Genomic DNA, 19564 nt, shown 5'->3' with positions numbered 1-19564 from the left:
ATCTGTGGTGGTACTCATTGTGGGGAGGGGGAGATAAGAAAATTGATCTCCAAAAATAATTCTGCCTCTCCCAATAAAATTATATTATTTCAGTCCCCAAATTAATAGTATTTTAGTAATTTATAACTTCACTGAGGAATTGGAAATGTAAACAAAGAAACAGGGCAGACAGAGTGACCAAAGGAATACGAACAAAGGAAATACAGTCAGCCCTTGGGGTTTTGACCTTTGTGGATTTGATTATTTAAAAATTTGGTTACAATGTTCTTCTAGGAATCTCTAGTTCCTCAAGTGAGATTCTGTGGTCAATTTGCAGTGGAAGTTGACCATAAAGTCATGCTTGAGAACCTAGAAATTCCTATAGAGTTTTTGCTTATCAAAAAGTATTTAATATATATATTTATTGAGATTAGTAAATTACCAACATTTAAGAAACACAATTTTTAAAATAGAAGCTTTTAAAATCATGGTTTTTCATTTTCACAAGGGTCCCGTACCCCTAACCACAGTCAATGTGGAGGGCTGACTGTAGGAAACTTCTAGTGTGAATGATTTTCTATGTCTCATTCTCTGCAATGCTAGAAATTTGGGAATTCAAGAGAAAATCAGGGCCCGGGCTGTGGCGCAGGCAGGAGACCAAGCCAGTTGCAACCAGCTGCAATGAATCACTCTGACCAGGAGGTCATGAGTTCGAGGCCCGCTCGGAGCCTATGTTTGTCTTGTCTTTGTTCTATGTTAAAAGGCATTGAATGTTTGCCTATATGTGTAATGTGATCCGCCCTGAGTCCCCTTCAGGGTGAGAAGGGTGGAATATAAATGATGTAAATAAAATAAATAAAAATTTAAAAAAATCATTGGTGGCAGAATTCTTACGGAGAGAACATGCTTTTATTTTGTTACCCCTCCTCCCTGGTGATACTGAGTCACATCCATTTCTGTCTTCAGTTTCAGACTGCTAATAACTGTTGTATGAATTCTGGAGTAGTGAATCCATTGTTGCAAAGACGATTCCCTGTTTTCATCATTCCCCACAGGTCGAACTATAAATATCCCCTGAAATACTGCATGCAGCTAAGCAAGAAAACATAGCCTTTACTTTAATAGCCAGACTTGGTTAACATTATTAACATTATTACAGTCTTTCACTGGCATGTTCAGTAGTATGTTGTTAAAGGCCAAACAGATATGATGTGTTCAAATATGGACAATGAGGACATGGATCCATTTTTCACAGTGAAAGGGACTCTGTGGATGAGAAATGCTACATTCTCTCAGTTTCCTTCCTGATGTTTTCCCTTTGCCCTCCTGCAGTTGTCTTGGAACTGACCTGAGCTCTGATACTGGAAGGGTATGTGGCTGGCAGAAGAATGAGTTGGATGAAGAGATGAAGGAACAGATAACAAAGACAACGGTTGTGCTCTCCTCACTTACATCCACGGCTCAGAAAGTAGCCATTTAAAAGTAATTCATTTCCATTACTCACATTTCATTGGTAGAAGAGTACCCTGTTAGCACTGCTTGTGGAAAATTGTTAGTTACACTGCTCACTCCTTGTCTAATACTTTTTGTTACTTTTAAAGTTGGAAATAACCCTCAGGGCTGATAAGAGAATAGCATCAAACTGGAAGTCTGTCAACATTCCTTTGAAAATGGCCTGAGCAAATAACTAGAAACATCATTCATTACATTAAGTAATTAACATCTCTCATCTATTATGTTACTTTTGAGATGTGACTTTGTTATTTCCACATTTCCCCAAGTAACTCATTACTTGTAACAAAACAGGGGGAAACTAGTTACTTATAGCTCATTGCTTTCAAGCTCTACCTCCACCACTGTATCTCTTTGCTTTTGTATGTGTTTGGAGAAGAATCAATTTTTAAAACTAGGGATATTTTGCTGCAATTTCTCATTTGACCTCCGAGCAATTTGTAGTGTGTGTATATGAGGCTTCTTGGCAACCACATGAATTTCATATGGTTTTTTAGGCAAGGAAAACTCAGAGGTGGTTTTGTCATTGCGTCTTTTGAAGTACAGCCTGCAGCACTTGATATTCCTTAGCAGTCTTCTATACAAGTACTACACCTCCATTAATTCCATAGCACTGAGCCATTGTAGTTGAAGTGCTGTCAAACTGCATTCATTCTACAATGTAGATGTACTGCTTGGTCATGGAAACCTCCTGGGTGACCTTGGGCAAGTCAAACTCTCTCGGTGTCAAAGGAAGGCAAGGCCAAACTTTGAATAAATTCTGCCAAGAAAACTCCATGATAACTTTGCCATAGGAATGCAATTAGCCAGAAATGACTTGAAGGTACACAACAGCAGTCTTAGAAAAGCGATACACACAGTGTACAACTTTGTGTCAAATATTCAATAAATCTTCCACTGTCTTGGCCGCATGACTATGCAAGGCTGTGTCTCTTTTAATATTGGCTGCTGGATTTAGACTGCATCAGCGTTCAAGTGTGACAATGCGCAGGCAGTTTGCTCAGTATTAGATGCAGCAGAATCACAGCCTTCTTCTAGTTCAGAACGCCTGCAGCACAATGTAATGGCTCCATAAAGCCTCATGGAAGAACACAGCCTTTCCTGGAACAGGACTATGTCCGTTTGTTGTTGTGGCTTGGACTCTAGCACCTCCTTTACTTTCCTGGAAAAGCAGTTCAATTATTAATCACGAACCTTACTGCTGTCAGCAATGGACAATGGAGGATTTTGATTTCTTTTATTTACTCCTCTTACTCAGCACATTTCTCTCCGCCCTCCCCCATTCTTTTTTTTTTTTTTTACAGCTCAGCAGATTCATCAATGCAGAGGCATCAGCTGATAATACAACAGGCATATGACAGAGAGAGATGCAGGAGGCAAATGTGGCTTTATGCCTGTTTTTGGATTTACTGAGGAAATATACATATTCTAGGGTTTAAATGTGGGTAGGTGAAGTGGTACAACGTATATTTGTTTCAGCAAAGGGGTGTTTCTTGGCTTTTAATCACAGATGACGGATCAGCAACTGAATGCTCCAGGATCAAATCTTGTCCCTTGAGAAGTTGTAAAGCATCCCCGCATGTCCATTTCTCACCCATTTACAAGATGAGAATTAGAGGTTTATATGCAACAGTGGCATTCTTCCTTCCTTCCTTGTCCAGAAGTGTGGAAAGCAATGCAACGGGAAGAGGAAAAGAAATTCTAACTGTGAATTACAATTTCTCGCTCCCAGAAAGACACCAAGCTTAATAGTTGTGACATAATAGCCTCCTTCATCTGTGTCTTCCAGGGTGCCATCCTTGCCTCTGAGCAAAACAGAACCAAAGAAGAGGAGTGAAGCCAGAGTATGGGCAGCACATCTGCAAAGAGATTTCCCCAGGGGTTTATGAAGGAGCGCAAGAGAGCTAAATTTGGAGGCAGCAAGGACGGCAACATGGATGCTTCTGATCCAAACTGCACATTCTAGAGGAAGTGAATTTAATCTCCCATTTTTTTCATGTCAGGAGCGACTTGAGAAACTACAAGTCACTTCTGGTATGAGAGAACTGGCTGTCTGCAAGGACGTTGCCCGGAGGATGTCCGGATGTTTTACCATCCTGTGGGAGGCTTCTCTCATGCCCCTGCATAGGAAGCTGGAACTGACAGATGGGAGCTCACCCCGTTCCTTGGATGCTAACTGCTAACTTTTTGGTCAGCAGTCCTGCCAGCACAAGGGGCCCAAGGGTTTCACTCATTGTGCCACTGGGGGCTCCCATTATCCTCTCTGACTGATGCGAGCCTGTTTTTAAAAAAATAAAAGAAAGGTTTATCTGATACACCAGCAAAGGTCTTCTTTTGGGACTCCAGCTCCCACAATATTCCAGCCAATGACCATGCTGGTTGAAGAGCTTTGGGAGCTGTAGTCCAAAAAAAGGTGCTTTCCCAAGCTCTGGGGCATCTCATAGCCTTCACTGAGGAGCCTTGTGAGAATGCTTTACAAATCAGTTATGGTATATAGCAGATGAGTTACTTAGTAGGTGAGCTTCTTGTCTTGGAAAATTCCTCTGTGTCTGAAAACATCCAGATAAAAGCTGAAGAAGTCTCCTCTCAGCTATTGAGGCGAGCCCCAGCCCAAGTTACAAAGGCCTCACACTGGAGTCATACCAGAGGAAGAATGTGTGTACTGAAAGATCTTGTTTGCTGTTAAAATAGTAAGGAGAAATGGTTTCTCTTCAGTCCACTGCACCACTTATATAACTGGAGATAAATACAAGGGTTGCCATTGCTACATGGGTCACAGAAGCACATGGCATTCAGAAGCTCATGAGCAATCACAAAGTAGCAGCCCCAGAAAGCTTTCACTTGTCTTTTTACTACTAGCAACAAGCAAATACAAACATGGCTAGCACCTATCACATGACAGATGCTTTCAGAGATTTGTAAGTAACAATACTTTAGGTAAAGGTAAACGTTTTCCCCTGACATTAAGTCTAGTCATGTCTGACTCTTGAAAATTAGTGCTCATCTCCATTTATAAGCTGAAAAACACAGTATTCCAGGTGTGGCCTGACCAAGGCGGAATAGAGGGGTAGCACGACTTCTCTGGATCTAGACACTATACTCCTATTGATGCAGGCCAAAATCCCATTGGCTTAGAAATGGAGATGAGTACTAACTCTCAGAGTCAGACTCGACGTGAGGCCAGCATGACTGCATGGAGCATCATTACCTTCCCGCCAGAGTGGTATTGATCAACTCACCTTTACATGTTTTTGAACTGCTAGGTTGGCAGAAGCTGGGACTAACAGTAGGGGCTCATCCCACTCTCTGGATTCGAATTGCTGACCTTTCGGTCAGCAAGTTCAACAGCTCAGCGGTTTAATCCGCTGCGCCATTGAGGGCTCCTTAACAATTTAGCTCAATGCAGTCCAACTCCCTGCCAAGAAGCAGGAAAATCGCATTCAAAGCACCCCTGATAGATGGCTATCCAGTCTCTGCTTAAAAGCCCTCCAAAGAAGGAGCCTTCACCATACTCTGGGGCAGAGAGTTCCACTGCTGAACAGCCCTCACAGTGAGGAAGTTCTTCCTAATGTTCAGGTGAAATCTCCTTTCCTGCAGTTTAAAGCCATTGTTCTGCATCCTAATCTCCAGGGCAGCAGAAAACAAGCTTGCTCCCTCCTCCCTATGACTTCCTCTCACATATTTATACATGGCCCTTATCATGTCTCCTCTTAGCCTTCTCTTCTGCAGGCTAAACATGCCCAGCTCTGTAAGCCGCTCCTCATAGGGCTTGTTCTCCAGATCATTGATCATTTTAGTTGCCCTCCTCCGGACGCTTTCCAGCTTGTCAACATCTCCCTTCAAATGCAATGCCCAGAATTGGACACAGTATTCCAGGTGTGGTCTGACCAAGGCAGAATAGAGGGGTAGCACAACTTCTCTGGATCTAGACACTAGACTCCTATTGATGCAGGCCAAAATCCCATTGCCTTTTTTTTTTTTGCCACCTCATCACAATGTTGGCTCATGTTTAACTTCTTGTCCATGAGGACTCCAAGATCTTTTTCACACATACTGCTGTCGAGCCAGGCATCCCCCATTCTGTATCTTTACATTTCATTTTTCTTTTTCTGCCTAAGTGGAGCATCTTACATTTGTCCCTGTTGAACTTCATTTTGTTAGTTTCAGCCCATCTCTCTCTTAATCTGTTAAGATGGTTTTGAATTCTGCTCCTGTCTTCTGGAGTATTAGATATTCCTCCCAATTTGGTATTGTCTGCAAACTTGATAATACCTTCTAGCACGTCATCTAAGTCATTAATAAAGATGTTGAACAGAACCGGGCCCAGGACATAACCCTGTGGCACTCCACTCATCACTTATTTCCAGGATGAAGAGGAAGCATTGGTGAGCACCCTTTGAGTTCGTTCGCCTAACCAATTACAGATCCACCTAACCGTAGCTTTGCCTAGCCCACATTTGACTAGCTTGTTTGCCAGAAGGTCATGGGAGACCTGGTCGAAAGCTTTACTGAAATCCAGATAGGCTACATCCACGGCGTTCCCTGCATCTACCCAGCTTATAACTCTATCGAAAAAAGAGATCAAATTAGTAATAGAACCCTGGTCTACAGAATTTAGTCCAACACTCAAAACACAACACTGTGCTGGCTCTCTCAGTTAAAAGTACTGGATTCATCATTAATTGATCATTCCTCTCTCTTCAGTATTTTTAGGATTCACAGTACTTTCTCTCTTCTGGGCCAGCCCTACTGTTTTAGCTGCAATCCTATAGTCATTCACTTGGGAGCTAAATGCCACTGAATTCAACAGAACTTGTTTCTGAGTATAAAGCCAGGTGGAGCTGAGCCATGATCAGTGTATGTTGGTATACTCTTTTTTTCACATCAATTTCTGAGCTCCTTTCACCACCTCCTTAGTTCTTTCATTCATTGCAATCTATAACCACATTCATTTTCTCCCTCAACTTATGCTTATCTTGAGCTGCATGCCTTATTGATGTTCCTGGAACCCTGATAACCCCCTCTTTCCTGCCATATCTTTTCAACACAGTTGTTCTGTTTCTGGCCTCTCTGCTCCTCTCTCAGCTATTGGATTTTGGTGTCACTTACTCAGTCATCATTCCAGTTTGTCCTCATGCTGATTCCTGGGTATGGTATCTCATTGGTTCTTTGTTGCAAACATTCACAGCCTCTTGATATTTCCTTGCTGTTTGTTGAAGCTTTCCCCCTTCAGCTCTTGTTTTGTCCATTCTGACCATCAATATGTTTTTGTCAGACACTCCACTGTGTTAAGAAGGTTAGCCTGAGAGGCTGTGTTCAGATGACAGAAGCAAGCATGTCAGGAACGTACTCTTAACTTCTTGCACTCCCTCTTTGCCATCTTTGCCTCACACTTGGTGATGATTTTTTTTTTCTTTGCCTTTCCAGTTTCTAGGAAACACAGTTCACCTCCACACCATAATTAGAAATTGTGGTTCAAACTGAGTGCCTGAGTATGGTTTAAAGGTAATGCATGATAATCATCTTTACTCCAGTAAAGTCGTCATACCAACCTATGGTGTCTGCAAACCTGGAAGAAACAGAGGGATAAAGTGTTTGAAGTGGCCATCCCATGATAATGTGCTTTACGTTTGCAGCTGACAAAGGATTTGATCAAAAATACCCAAAGTTTGAAAACAATACTAATCCAAAACACATAACTTCTCCAAGCTCTTATTTTAGCACACCATGAATCTGCTTGATTCAGATGATTACAAAGTTTTTGTTTTTCTCTTTAAGGGACTCAGGCTCTATCTACATTGGGGACAGTTTGAATCTCAATTATATGGTCAGTGTAGACTTAAGTAATGCGGTTTAACTGCATTGAACTGCATTACATAAGTCTATACTGACTATGTAATGCAGTTTCAAAATGCATTCTATGGCAGTGTAGATGGGGCTCAGGAGCAGCATACAACAGGGGTAAGGATGTTTTGGGCTTCCGATGTGTTGGGACTAAAATGTCCATAGTTCCTTACCATTGGCCTTGCTAGTTTAGGTTTTTGGGAGAAGATCAAAACATTTGGAGGGCCAAATGTTCCCCAATGGGAAATTTCTATGTGGGATCTATAGTAAGACCTATAATTGGATGTGTTGCTGCTCTATGTCAGTGTTCCCCAGTTGTTTTGGACTTTAACTCCCAGAAATCCCAACCAGCTTACCACTATTAGGAATTCTGGGAGCTAAAGTCCAGAACACCTGGGGGACCAAAGGTTGGGAACCACTGCTCTGTGTCATCTTCTTCTATGGTAGACCTTGGCAGATATGAATCCTTGCCAGCTTTGCTTTCTTGAGCTCTCTTCCTTCTACATGAATTGGACAAGATCCTATTGTCCCCCCCCCCTTTTTTTTTTTTTGCTTTGTGCAGTACTGCAGCAGATACATATCCACATTTTAATAATTTACAGATAGACAGTATACATAGTACCAGTAAGATTTTAAAAGGGGGGGGGGAGTTTGATATGCACAGATGTATGCCATAATGAATGCAAAACTGGAAATGTAGAGCTCTGCTAAAAGAGCCACGTCTGGCATTAGAGGAGGTGCTGCTGCAGATAATTGCATATGGCATTCATTACAGATGAGTGTTGTTGTTTGCATACACTGGCAACTGTGTGAATATAAAACTGAAGAAGAGCAAAATGGGTGTTTTTGTGCAAATATGATTATTTGAATACATAATTTGTTTTTCAAAACCAATATGTTTGATATTACAGCCCCACATAAGCAAGAAAAATAAATTATGAACCCCAAGAGGGCCACCAATAGCCTGTTAGTATTTTATTAGGAAAGGGCTGCTTTTGGGGTGGCACCTTCCTCTGCTGAAGTTGTGTTGTGTGAAGTGATCATGTATGCCACTCCTAATTCCGCAAGTCTCCTTGTTCTGAGATGCAAATGAGTTGAACAGACTCTCTCATAATTGTCATTTTCTCACTGAGTTACAAAACCAACATTTTAAATCTGACTGATTATGCTCTATTATTCAACATGTCTCTGAATCTTTAGCACACATGCATCAGTGAGGTGTATTGTGAAACTTCATGATATCCTCCTCTCCCCAACCCCCAAGCTCCCTCCTGGGTATGATGCATCAATTTCTGGTTGACTATTATCACATCTGCCTTGATTATAATAGTAGATCATCATGGAATCAACACAAGCAGAATCAGTAGTAACAAAAGCAGAACTAACAGAAAGAGCAACAACAAGAACAAATTAAGAAGCCAGCTTGTCAGAGTGTGTTTTTGATGCTATTAAGGAGACTGCTCCTGCCAGTCATCTCATATTGAACACTCAGTGGTTAATAAATACATTTTCCTTCAGATACATCATGGCTACAAGGGAAAAGGCAATGGAAAATGTACCAATGTGGTGAAGTAGCTCAACCATCTGGATGCAGCTTCGGGAAACTATTGGTGCCATCTTATCTCTCTCTTCAGTACTGCTACCAGCTTCTAGTTCTGAGTGTTTACAAAGACAAAAAGGGAAACAACACCTACATACCCTCACCCACCCGCCTGCCTATATGTGTATGTGTGTGTGTGTGTGTGTATTCACACACACACATACAATTACCCAACCCGAACTTGTGAGTACCATACTGTACAATTAAACCATTAAAACTTTACCAAAATGGGAACAGCAAAACAGGAACAACACACTACCTTCACCATGCAATGAAATGTAAAAGTGACACTGAGATTAAAATGTGATAGAATAGAACAGTAAAGAACATTAAACAAAGAGAAACAAAGAGTTTGTAAAGAAAAATAATGAAATAAGCATCCCCACCTGACTTGGGAAAAGATTCCCAATTCTGGTTGCTACTACTGAAAAAAACCTTTGTCTTGACGACTGACCAGATTAATGTCTGTGGGTGGTTGGATGTATAACTGGGCTCCAATGCTGACTATAAATCACAGGTTGAAACGAAGAGGTGATTCGTTAACAGATCCAACATCATTCCTCGTCTTTTCTCTGTTTTCTTGGATTCCTATGTGGATATAGAATATAATTTGGCAAAAAGTAAAGCCACCAATGCATGCAGGGCTTCTTATGCAACATAAAATAAAGGGTCAGAGGAATATGTGGACTGCGTTTGTGTAATGGGAGGTGGTTGAGCAACATGTAACCAACAATTAGATCCACTGCATTAACATGAATCCTGCTGAATTATACTTCTTAGGAGGGGGAATGAAGCCTAAATGTGTAGTTCCATTGAACTAATGAAACTGCAGAATTTTGAAAACATCTTGGGAGAGAAGGTTGTTGTGTGTGCTCCGGGCTGTATGTTCCAGATGCATTTTCTCCTGACGTTTCACCCACATCTATGGCAGGCATCCTCAGAGGTTTACCTTCGACAACATCTTGGGGGGGGGGGGGGGGATATGGAGAATAGGGTTTTCCTTTGCTATGCTGTTCGGTCTCTACACTGCTTTCCCTGTTCGTTTTTTACTGCATGTTGGTGGTGAGTGGCCAGGAAGAGGGATCGAGGAATAGGAAGAGGAGGCTCATGGTGCACTCCACTCCCTTATTGTGCAGAGGTGTGTATGGAAAAGACATGCTGTCTGGGCAGAATATTTGACATAGTGGTAAAGGGTGAGTGAGGCAAGAGAAAGGGGAGTGGAGAAAGAGAGACCCAGAGGGAATCCCCCATAAGCTAGACCCCAAGAAGGAAGAGTGGGAAGATGAGAGGAAGAGAGCTGGGTGGGGTGTAATGTCAAGGAGACACAAAGGCAACAGAAGAATCAGTCAAGGTGAAAAAGGTTGTTTTTTTTTTTTTTAAAGAACTATGCTGGCTTGTCTCTAAACTATTTCTAAGTATTGCTCTAGTATTTTTATAGGAGTGGTGATCTGGTTTTGTTAAAGGTGAAAGCTAAGTTTATAGTTTATATTAGTTTAGCTATATAGTTTATAGCTAAATAATTTTGTTTCTGTATCCTTTTTAAATCTCACTCATTTCTTTTCAATTGATGGAAGGGTGAAAAATAGTCCCCCCCCCCCCAAACTGAAGAAGCTCTTTTCTTTCCGCACAAGCACAAAACATGAAAAGGGTGAGGAGAAATGAAATAACTGGTGGTATTTTTACTAATAAGACATAAATTTAATTGCCAGGCTAGAGCCAACGTAATTAAAATAATCTTTACCCTTCCATTATACATTCGTTCTCTCTCTCTCTCTGTATGTATTTCTAAAAGTAAATAAAATCTGGCACCTTTCCCTCAGGTTTTCTCTCTCTACCTTCCTGTTCTTCTATCTTTCTGATTTCCCCGTCAAACTAGATCTGCTGTTCTGTAGAACTCAATCTGAAGAGTTCATACACCCTGGTAACCTGACTAAAGGGCCTCTCTATAAAGTATTCAGTACTGAGCTCAGATATCTGATAAATCTAGAAGGAACATTCAAAAAGGCTCTCTTGTGTGACACTCTCTGATGCCTCATGACAGTCACCAAACAAAACTTGCCTGGTGTTTTCTCTCTTTTTTGTATGTTTTTCTGTAAACCAAATATAAAGAACATTTGCTTATGTATTTGAACCAATGCAGAGACAAGTGGATCATCTGTCTAATGTATTCTGCTCCACTAGAGATTTTGAATATAGACCTTATTGCAATATCTTGTGGAGAAGTCTGAAAGCTGGTAAGTTCTAAAAAGCTAGCAGAGCCAGCAAATATATTCAAGAGATCCTAACAATTAGTTGTTGCTATTTAAGTACATCTTTTGTTAATATTTGTAGAATTAGCACTCAAGTTGAATTCTTATCTAAAATAGCGACCTTTCTGAATTCAGTGCTCAGAATATATCTGAGAACTACTTCATATATAATGTACTTCATGAGTATATGGAAAGATGCCCAGGGTCGTGGCTACTATGCTATGTGGAAAAAGCATTCAAATTATGTGAAAAATTCAAGCATCCAAATTACATGTGCTTAGCATGTCATTTGGCATTCTGTGGCTTTAAAATATGTAGCACAGCAAGCCCTCTATTTGCATCGTATTTACATATGCACATAAGCATTCTTTTTTCCCCTCTACAAGGCAAGAAGTGTATCATTACATTTTGCATCTGGGTAATTGCCAAGATGGAGTGGGAGATGTGGGAAGGACATGATAGGAATTATAAATATCTATTGTTTAGTTCACTAATAAAACAGGGTCTAAACCAGTTTTTAGCCTCTGGCAACTGTGCTGTTTTTGTAACAAATAATGTTGCTTTTCAAGTACAGCTTGTCTGGTGATTTCAGAAGCAGCCTTTCCTCACTCACATCTGACCTGTATACTATTTGGACTTTAAAATGGTTGGTTTCTTGTACTCATTGAACATAAGACAATAGCCTTCTGATGTCTTCCCAAGACACATGGACTCCTTTGAATTCACAATCTCCATCTGCTTAAAGATTTTCTCACGTTAAAAATAGAACCTAGTAGGCAGGATAATCAAGAGATGGGAGTAGCTTTATTTTAATGTAAGCTAGGTTGGTTGCAAGAGTAACATATGGGGTTGGGTGGGGATGACAAGAATAACACACACACACACATACATATGTGTGTATGTCTATATTTGTGTTTCTTGATTTCCCCCCCAGAAGAAAAGCAAGATATACTGGTACAGTAGAGTCTCACTTATCCAACATAAACGGGCTGGCAGAATGTTGGATAAGCGAAAATGTTGGATAATAAGGAGGGATTAAGGAAATGCCTATTAAACATCAAATTACGTTATGATTTTACAAATTAAGCACCAAAACATAATGTTTTACAGCAAATTAACAGAAAAAGCAGTTCAATACATGGTAACGTTATGTAGTAATTACTGTATTTACGAATTTAGCACCAAAACATTGCAATGTATTGAAAATATTGACTACAAAATACTGACTACTAAAAGGCAGATTGCGTTGGATAATACAGAATGTTGGATAAGCAAAGTTGGATAAGTGAGACTCTACTGTATATGGAAGGACCATGGGGGGACCAAAGTTCAGTAGAAAAACACATGTTTTGCAAAGAGAAGGTCTAAGGTTCAGTCCCTGATATCTCTAGATATAACTGAAAGTTATGCTGAAAAGTGGGCCATTCTTTTTTAACTCTTTAATGGTTGTGTTGTATAGTGGGCCTTTGGTATCTGCTGGAAGTAATAGCAATAATAATAATACTAATAATAATAATAATAATAATTTATTTCTAGACCACCCTTTCTCCCCGAGGGACTCAGAGCGGTTAGTTGCAGGACTCCCCCTGCAAATGGATAATGAACTCCATAGATGCTCAAGTCCCATTATATACAATGGCATGGTAAAATGGTGTCCCTTATAAAAATGATAAAATGAAGCACTGCTTTTTAGAATTAAAAAATATTTTCATGTCATTGATGGCAGAATTTATGAATATGAAGAGCCTAATGTAGTTCATTATTTTACTAACATATGGCTTTACTATATGGCTTGGGTCCTCTGTTCCAACACCTGCCATATTGGAATGCACAGTCTGAATCACTCCTGAGACATGGCCATCCAGCTTCTGTTGGAAGACTTCCAGCAAAGGAGTCTACCACCTTGTGAGGTAGTCCATTCCATCTAGAAACAGCCAAAACCTCCAAACACCTGTTGCCAGTCAGTGTAAACAAACAACATTAGATCAGATGGATCAGTGGTATGACCTGATGTAAGTCAGTTTCTATATTTCTCAATGTAAGTTACTAAAAATAAATAAATGAAGAATCGTCAAATTGTAGGGTTTATTGCTGAATTTTAATGTTTGTGCAATGTTGCAAGCAGAACTATATAGAACAGTGATGGGCAACCTTTTGAGTTTGGTGTGCCAAAATTCACCAAAAAACCAAGCATAACTTGTGTGGTGTGTCACTTCGAGAAAACCCTCATAATTTCACGATATTTATAGTTAAAATAACAAAAATGTATAATCGTAATTATATTTAATACAGTGTTCCCTCAATTATCGTGGGGGGTTACGTTTCAGGGCCACCCGCGATAAGTGGAAATCTGCGAAGTAGGGACACTATATTTATTTTAATAAATATAGCATCCCTCCCTCCTTCTCTCTCTCCCTTCCTACCTCTTTTAATGTACTGTATTGCTCGAAGCTGCTCCTTCCTGTCACATCACAGAATATGACGGTCGCTGCTAGTGCAGCAAAAGGGACTCCACCAGGCTGGGCTCTTGCCTCAGTTCGGGGTGAGTGGCCAAAGCCTGAAATGAGGGAGCGGAAAAGGAGGGGGAGCATCGTCCAGGCATAGCGAGGGGAGGGAAGGGGAGATGAGGAAAGGGAGTGAGAGCTGCCACCGGCTTCCGAAGCTGGGCCGGCACAAAGAGAAGCCACTGCTGTGGCTCTGAGGAGGGTTTTTTTCAGTCACATCAAGCAGCGCAGGCAATGCAGGCCATGGAAGGCACCAGGTAAGCTTGGCCTGGGCTTGAGGGGAGCACCCACTTGCCTGATGCCAGCCAAAGGTGGCTTTGGTGAGCCAGTTGAGCTCCCTCATCCAAATACGGCTTGCTCCAAATCCCTGGGGCAGTGGCAGGGATAGCACTGTGCACAGGGATGCCATCCCAACTGGGGCCCTCAAGGATCAAGCCGGGGCGGGGGAGGAAGGAGGCCCGCTGCTCGGCTGGTGCAGGCCCTCGGAGCAAGGCCCTCCCAGGCCCACCACCACAAAGGAGGGCCTGGCTCCAAGGGCCCGCACCGGCCGAGCAGCAGGCCTTTTTCCTCCCCCACCCCGGCTGGGTCCCTGAGGGCCCCAGTTGGGATGGTGTCCCTGCGCATGGCGCTATCCTCTCCACTGCCCTAGGGATTTGGAGCAAGCCGTACTTGGATGAGGGAGCTCAACTGGCGCACCAAAGCCACCTCTCACTGGCATCAGGCAAGTGGGTGCTCCCCTCAAGCCCAGGCTAAGCTTACCTGGTGCCCTCCGTGGGCTGCACTGCATGCGCTGCTTGATGTGACTGAACAAAAACCCTCCTCAGAACCACAGCAGCAGCTTCTCTTTGTGCCCAGGCCAGCCTGGGAGGCTGGTGGCGGCTCTCTCTCCCTTTCCTCAGCTCGCCTTCCCTTCCCTCGCCATGCCTGGACAACGCTCCCTCTCCTTTTCTGCTCCCTCATCCAAGGATTTGGCCACTCCCCCCGAACTGAGGCAGCAGCCTGGCCTGGTGAAGCCCCTTTTGCTGCACTAGCAGCGGCCGCCACACTACAGCAAATATTTCATCCTTGGCTACTGCACCTGGCCAGGCAGGAGCCAAGGATGAAATGTTCTTCTTGGCATGCGGCCGCATGTCAGCAAAAATGGCTAGGCGTGTCAGTGCTGACACAGGTGTCATAGTCGCCATCACTGATCTAGAATCAGAACACTCTGATGGTGGAGAGCTATAAAACCTAATCTTCTGAGATTTGAGCAAGGATTTTCTTACTTGTTCGTTTTAGTTCTTTCACATGCAAGGACAATAGTTTGTACTGGAACAGTGTATATAAAATAATCACCAGAAAAAAATTGTGCATCCACTGAAAACTGACCATGGTGCTAAGAAAATGGCAATTATTATTTGAGACTAAACTACACGCTATGATTTGCTATCCATATTTGCTGGGATTAGGGGCACAGGGCCCCCATGAAAGTGAAAAACCACAAAATGCTAATACTGGTATTTTACCTGAGAAAACCTCTCTCTAGGCAATTTTAGGTCCTCCAGCATGACTTCAAGTGGGTCAACTTCAAGTGGAAATTTACCTTACAGGACCTAGAGAGAACATTTTAATCAAATCCACAAAAGTCAAACCCACAAATGATGAAAGCTAACTGTATGTTAAATATGCAGAGTGCCATTAAAATCTTTCTTACACAGCTTAAATCTATATAAGGACCATGGCCTCTTCCACACAGCTGAATAAAATCCCACATTTTCTGCTTTGAACGGGAATATATGGCAAAGTGGATTCAGATAATCCAGTTCAAAGCAGTTATTGTGGGATTTTCTGCTTTGATATTCTGGGTTATATGGCTGTGAGGAAGGGCTCCATGATGTGAAAATGGGGGAAAGCATTCTGCCTTTGACCCCTCTTTATTTTAATTTAACTAATAAAAAGGGGGAAATGCACAGAATAACAATTTTACATATTTCAAACACAAACAAGATGTAGTACACATTTAAATCCTTGAGATTTGTCAGTTGAATTAAATTAATGTTATCTTATACACATTCATTCTTCAACAGAGGCCTTGAAAAACCTTTCAGTAACAATTAAGCTGTGATCTCCTGTGTTATAGCTTTGAAATATTTCATATATGAATATATCCAAATCAGATTTTTCAGGTACTCGCTAGACTGAGATGATCTCATATAGTGGTAGAAGGTCAAGGAAACACTTTCAGCATAGATAATTTACTCTTTCCTCTTCCAACCAGATAAGAATGTACCTTTTAATTTAGTGTGTTGCTACTAGTGTTGTTATGCAACTGGTAATAAAGGGATTTTTCATTAAATCTGCCATTCTATTCCAGTTCTCTATCTACCCCTCTTACAGTGAAAGATTTGGCATCCTAGCACTTCTCACAATGACTGAAGAGGTACTTCAGGATTGTGAGTTGGGAGAAAGGTTTCTTGCCACAATACATCCTGGAATGATGTAGATTTGAAAGTGTTCTTCAAACAGGGATAATTGTATCAGGGAAAAAGCCACTTGGGTTTTGATTCCTCTTATCCCTAAATGTACTGGCATATCTGCACAAATGACTTGCAATTATTGTGGTTGATCATGTAATACAGAAGTAGGCACACCCTATACTAAATGTGCATAAACTGGCATAGCAAGTCCTAAGATCAGGCCATAAAGGTGGTTCATTATTTGCTAATTAAGGAAGAGACAGTCAAGGAAGAGCGATTGCCAAACAGCAATAGTATCCTATGGGCAAATGCTCTTTGCTAAAAAGATTAATTCACCATTTGCCCTCAATCATATTTTGGTTCCAAGTACATTGCTATTAATGGATTTCCAATGTGTTTCTATTACTGTAGAGGAGAAAGAGGATCTAGCATGGTGTAGGTTTGCTTCATTTGACCAGCTTCTAAAAATAATATTAAATTGAAGCTCAAACAGGAAAGGGACAGGAGGGAGGGGGGAATCCCATGACACTTGTCTCTCTAGATCATTTTCATGTTTGCATGTTCCATTTGAAAGAATAATCTGTAAATGACTTATTATCAAGAAAAATTATTCGTGCTAATCAAGCCTTAAACTTGGAAGCATAATGCAGAACTAATTCCTTTTAACCAACTAATCAACATGTTTCATTCATAAGTTCAGATTTATCAATATAGCATATAAAAGTGGAGAGCATATTATTTCAATTTAGATAATATGCAAAAAAAAGCCTTGTGTTTGTAATGACCTGCTTTCACTGAATATAATCAAGCTGCAAAGCTCTATTACAGGCTGGAAATAGCAGCAGCTTACTTTAATGAGATTGCTGGCTCTGGGTCCCAGCTGTTCTATGCAGGGCTGTCCCCTTGCTCTATGACCTACCAATATGTGCTGTCACCAGTAATGAGACAGACTTAGTTCCCGAATAGGAGGGGAAAAAACTACTAGGCTCTTTCTACCACCCCAGCAGATGCCTAATTCCTTTTTCCTTCCATTGCATTGAAGGAAATAGTGGAATATTAAACATGCCATATTTCTTTTCTCCAACCCAGCCTTTTTTGTCTAAAATAAAACATGCAAAGTTGAAAATTCAATTCTTAAAACCCACACGTTTCATTCTGCTCCTCCAAAATGCCATGAAGAATTGCTGCTTGGCTTTACTGGGCATTGTATGCCATGATGTGCAGTATGACACAGTTTTATGGCTGTCTCAGAGTTTCCTGAATCATGGTCTTTTTGTATTTAGTAAGGCATGGAAAAACAGATGATTTACTAATTTTACATGCAAGTTTGAATCTTCTGGATTTTGTACATTTATGCTAGATCAAAAGCTGGAATGGAAAAGTGCCAGAACAAGTTGAAAACCCTGCACCTGATCTGCATAAAACAGCAGATTGCAGATGCTCTTGTTATGAATACAGAAATACAGCCTAGAGACTACCAGTCCCAACAAGCAATTATCCATCTTCATCAGAGCAGCCGGCTCAGAATGATCAAGAGAAGATCTTGGATATTCATAGGAGTAGTTTTTGAAAGCTTTAGCCTTGAAATCTGACGTTGGAGCCTCTTTAAAGTCTTTGTTGGCAAACACTGAGCACAATCAGGATATAATGTATTTAGAATTCATGGGATCTTACTTCACTTCAAAAGATGAAGCCTTTTGTCCTCTATGCCATGCCAAGCTATACTCTATGAAAAACAAGTCTAATGCAATGTGTCCCCTCTCCATGTACTTGCTATTTCATTTATTGTGTATTCTTCTTCCTTGAATGTATTTAGAAAAAAGGTTGGATGGACATCTTTTGGGGGTAATTTACAGTTTGCTACACAATTGCAGAAAATTATACCTCCTGCTTCGCACACAAATCTTAGCATGCAATCCTATTTAGGAATTAAGGCCCCATCTACACTGACCATTTAATGCAGTTCAAAGCTAGCTCCAAACTGCCAGACAACAAACACACACAAAAGCACATGAAACAAGGTCTTTAATGTACACCAGTGCTCTATGGTTTGTGCAATCACCATCTGGCCTCAAACCGGTTCCAAGATTTTCCATGTAATTTCTGCACAGCAACACCATTTTCTTCAATACTGGTCTGAAACTGCATTAAATGTTCTGTATATATGGCTCCTAAGTTCCAGTGAATGCAATGAAATTTATTTCTTGAATTGACATGTTTGTGATTGTACTGAAATATAATTCAGTTGCAAGCCTGGCTATAGTAGGATTTGGAGCAGTACTTATTTTGGCTCACTCCTAACATTTGCATGTGCTGAGTGAAATAGGAAACCTCCATGGAATTAAATGCCAGAACTTTACATATGATGGTGTAAGTACCAATACCCTTAAATGCTACCTATTTCTGATTCTCAATTATTTATGCATTTATATTACACGAGCCGTTAAACTGAAAGTATTTTTTGCAACGTCAGGACATTTTGAAGGAGCATATGTACAATGAATCTTTTTCACTACATTGAAAGGTTTGCAAATACAACTACATGTGGTACTGTTCATTAATATTACATAATTACTACATCTTTGGGCAGTGATGTCTTAAAAGGAGAGAGAGAGAAGGGGAGGAGTGGGTGAAGGCTTGAAGGCATTATTGAAGGAATTCTTTTAAAAGCTTGTTTAACATATGAGGGTGTATCACTACATAGTACCTTAATGCAATCAAAGAAAAATAGCAAAGACAGATGTATTAAATAACCTTATTTACATATATATAAACTTGCCTTATGTCCAACTTAAACATTGAACTGAAATTATAGAACTAATGCAGTGGCTGATCAGAGAAACAAAACAGTATAACTGCAGCTGCATCTTGCCTCTGACAAAGACTGTGTGTGTACAAAAGACTGATTTGTGTTGCTGGGATCAAATGCTGCAATCCTGTAAATGCTGGACAAGAATTAAGCCCAAATAGCCAGTATGGCTGTCTAAATAAATAAGCATAAGATTGCTCTGCATGATGTCTCACAGGGACAAGGGAAATATTTCAAATATATATTTTTCTATTCTGCATTAGCTGTCACTGAGAACACAAGCTAAATGGATGAGGGCAAAATGTATATATTGGAACTTTTCTTTTGTAACTTGCATTTTCTAGGATTCAATATGAAGATCCCTTGTTAGGGAAGACAAGGTAGAAATGTCAATAATTGAACTTAAAATCCTGATGGTTTCCTAATATAAACTTCATTGTATGACTTGTATTCTGATGATATTCTACTTTTAAGTTCCTTGTTTATTTTGAGTGGCTGTAAATACGTATTACAAGGCAAAAATGGTTTGAAATATTTTTATTTGTGAAATTTGCATCCCACCAAGTGATGGGTAAAGTAGTTAACAATAACAAAACCAAGTAAATAGTAAT

General features: G+C 40.6%; 1 long non-coding RNA gene across 13 annotated transcripts in view; it reads right to left on the bottom strand.

Moving 5' to 3' along the window:
- Positions 1 to 1072: 1072 nt before the first annotated feature.
- The window catches only part of LOC103277882 (uncharacterized), a 33886-nt gene continuing 15394 nt past the window's right edge, over positions 1073 to 19564 (bottom strand). For 4 of the 13 annotated variants that reach the window (XR_010002796.1, XR_010002797.1, XR_001729975.2 and 1 more), the window contains 4 exons: positions 15194 to 15280; positions 9322 to 9523; positions 8895 to 8990; positions 1073 to 7060 (listed from right to left, as the gene is read on the bottom strand). This is a non-coding gene — a long non-coding RNA (uncharacterized LOC103277882). Of the gene's footprint in view, positions 7061 to 8894; positions 8991 to 9321; positions 9524 to 12956; positions 13136 to 15193; positions 15281 to 19564 lie in introns of all 13 variants that reach the window. The other 9 variants (XR_010002790.1, XR_010002792.1, XR_010002794.1 and 6 more) reach the window with 9 other exon arrangements.

The sequence above is a fragment of the Anolis carolinensis genome, chromosome 2 (assembly GCF_035594765.1).
Source record: "Anolis carolinensis isolate JA03-04 chromosome 2, rAnoCar3.1.pri, whole genome shotgun sequence".
Lineage (NCBI taxonomy): Eukaryota > Metazoa > Chordata > Lepidosauria > Squamata > Dactyloidae > Anolis > Anolis carolinensis.
This window is presented reverse-complemented; position numbering and strand designations above follow the sequence as displayed.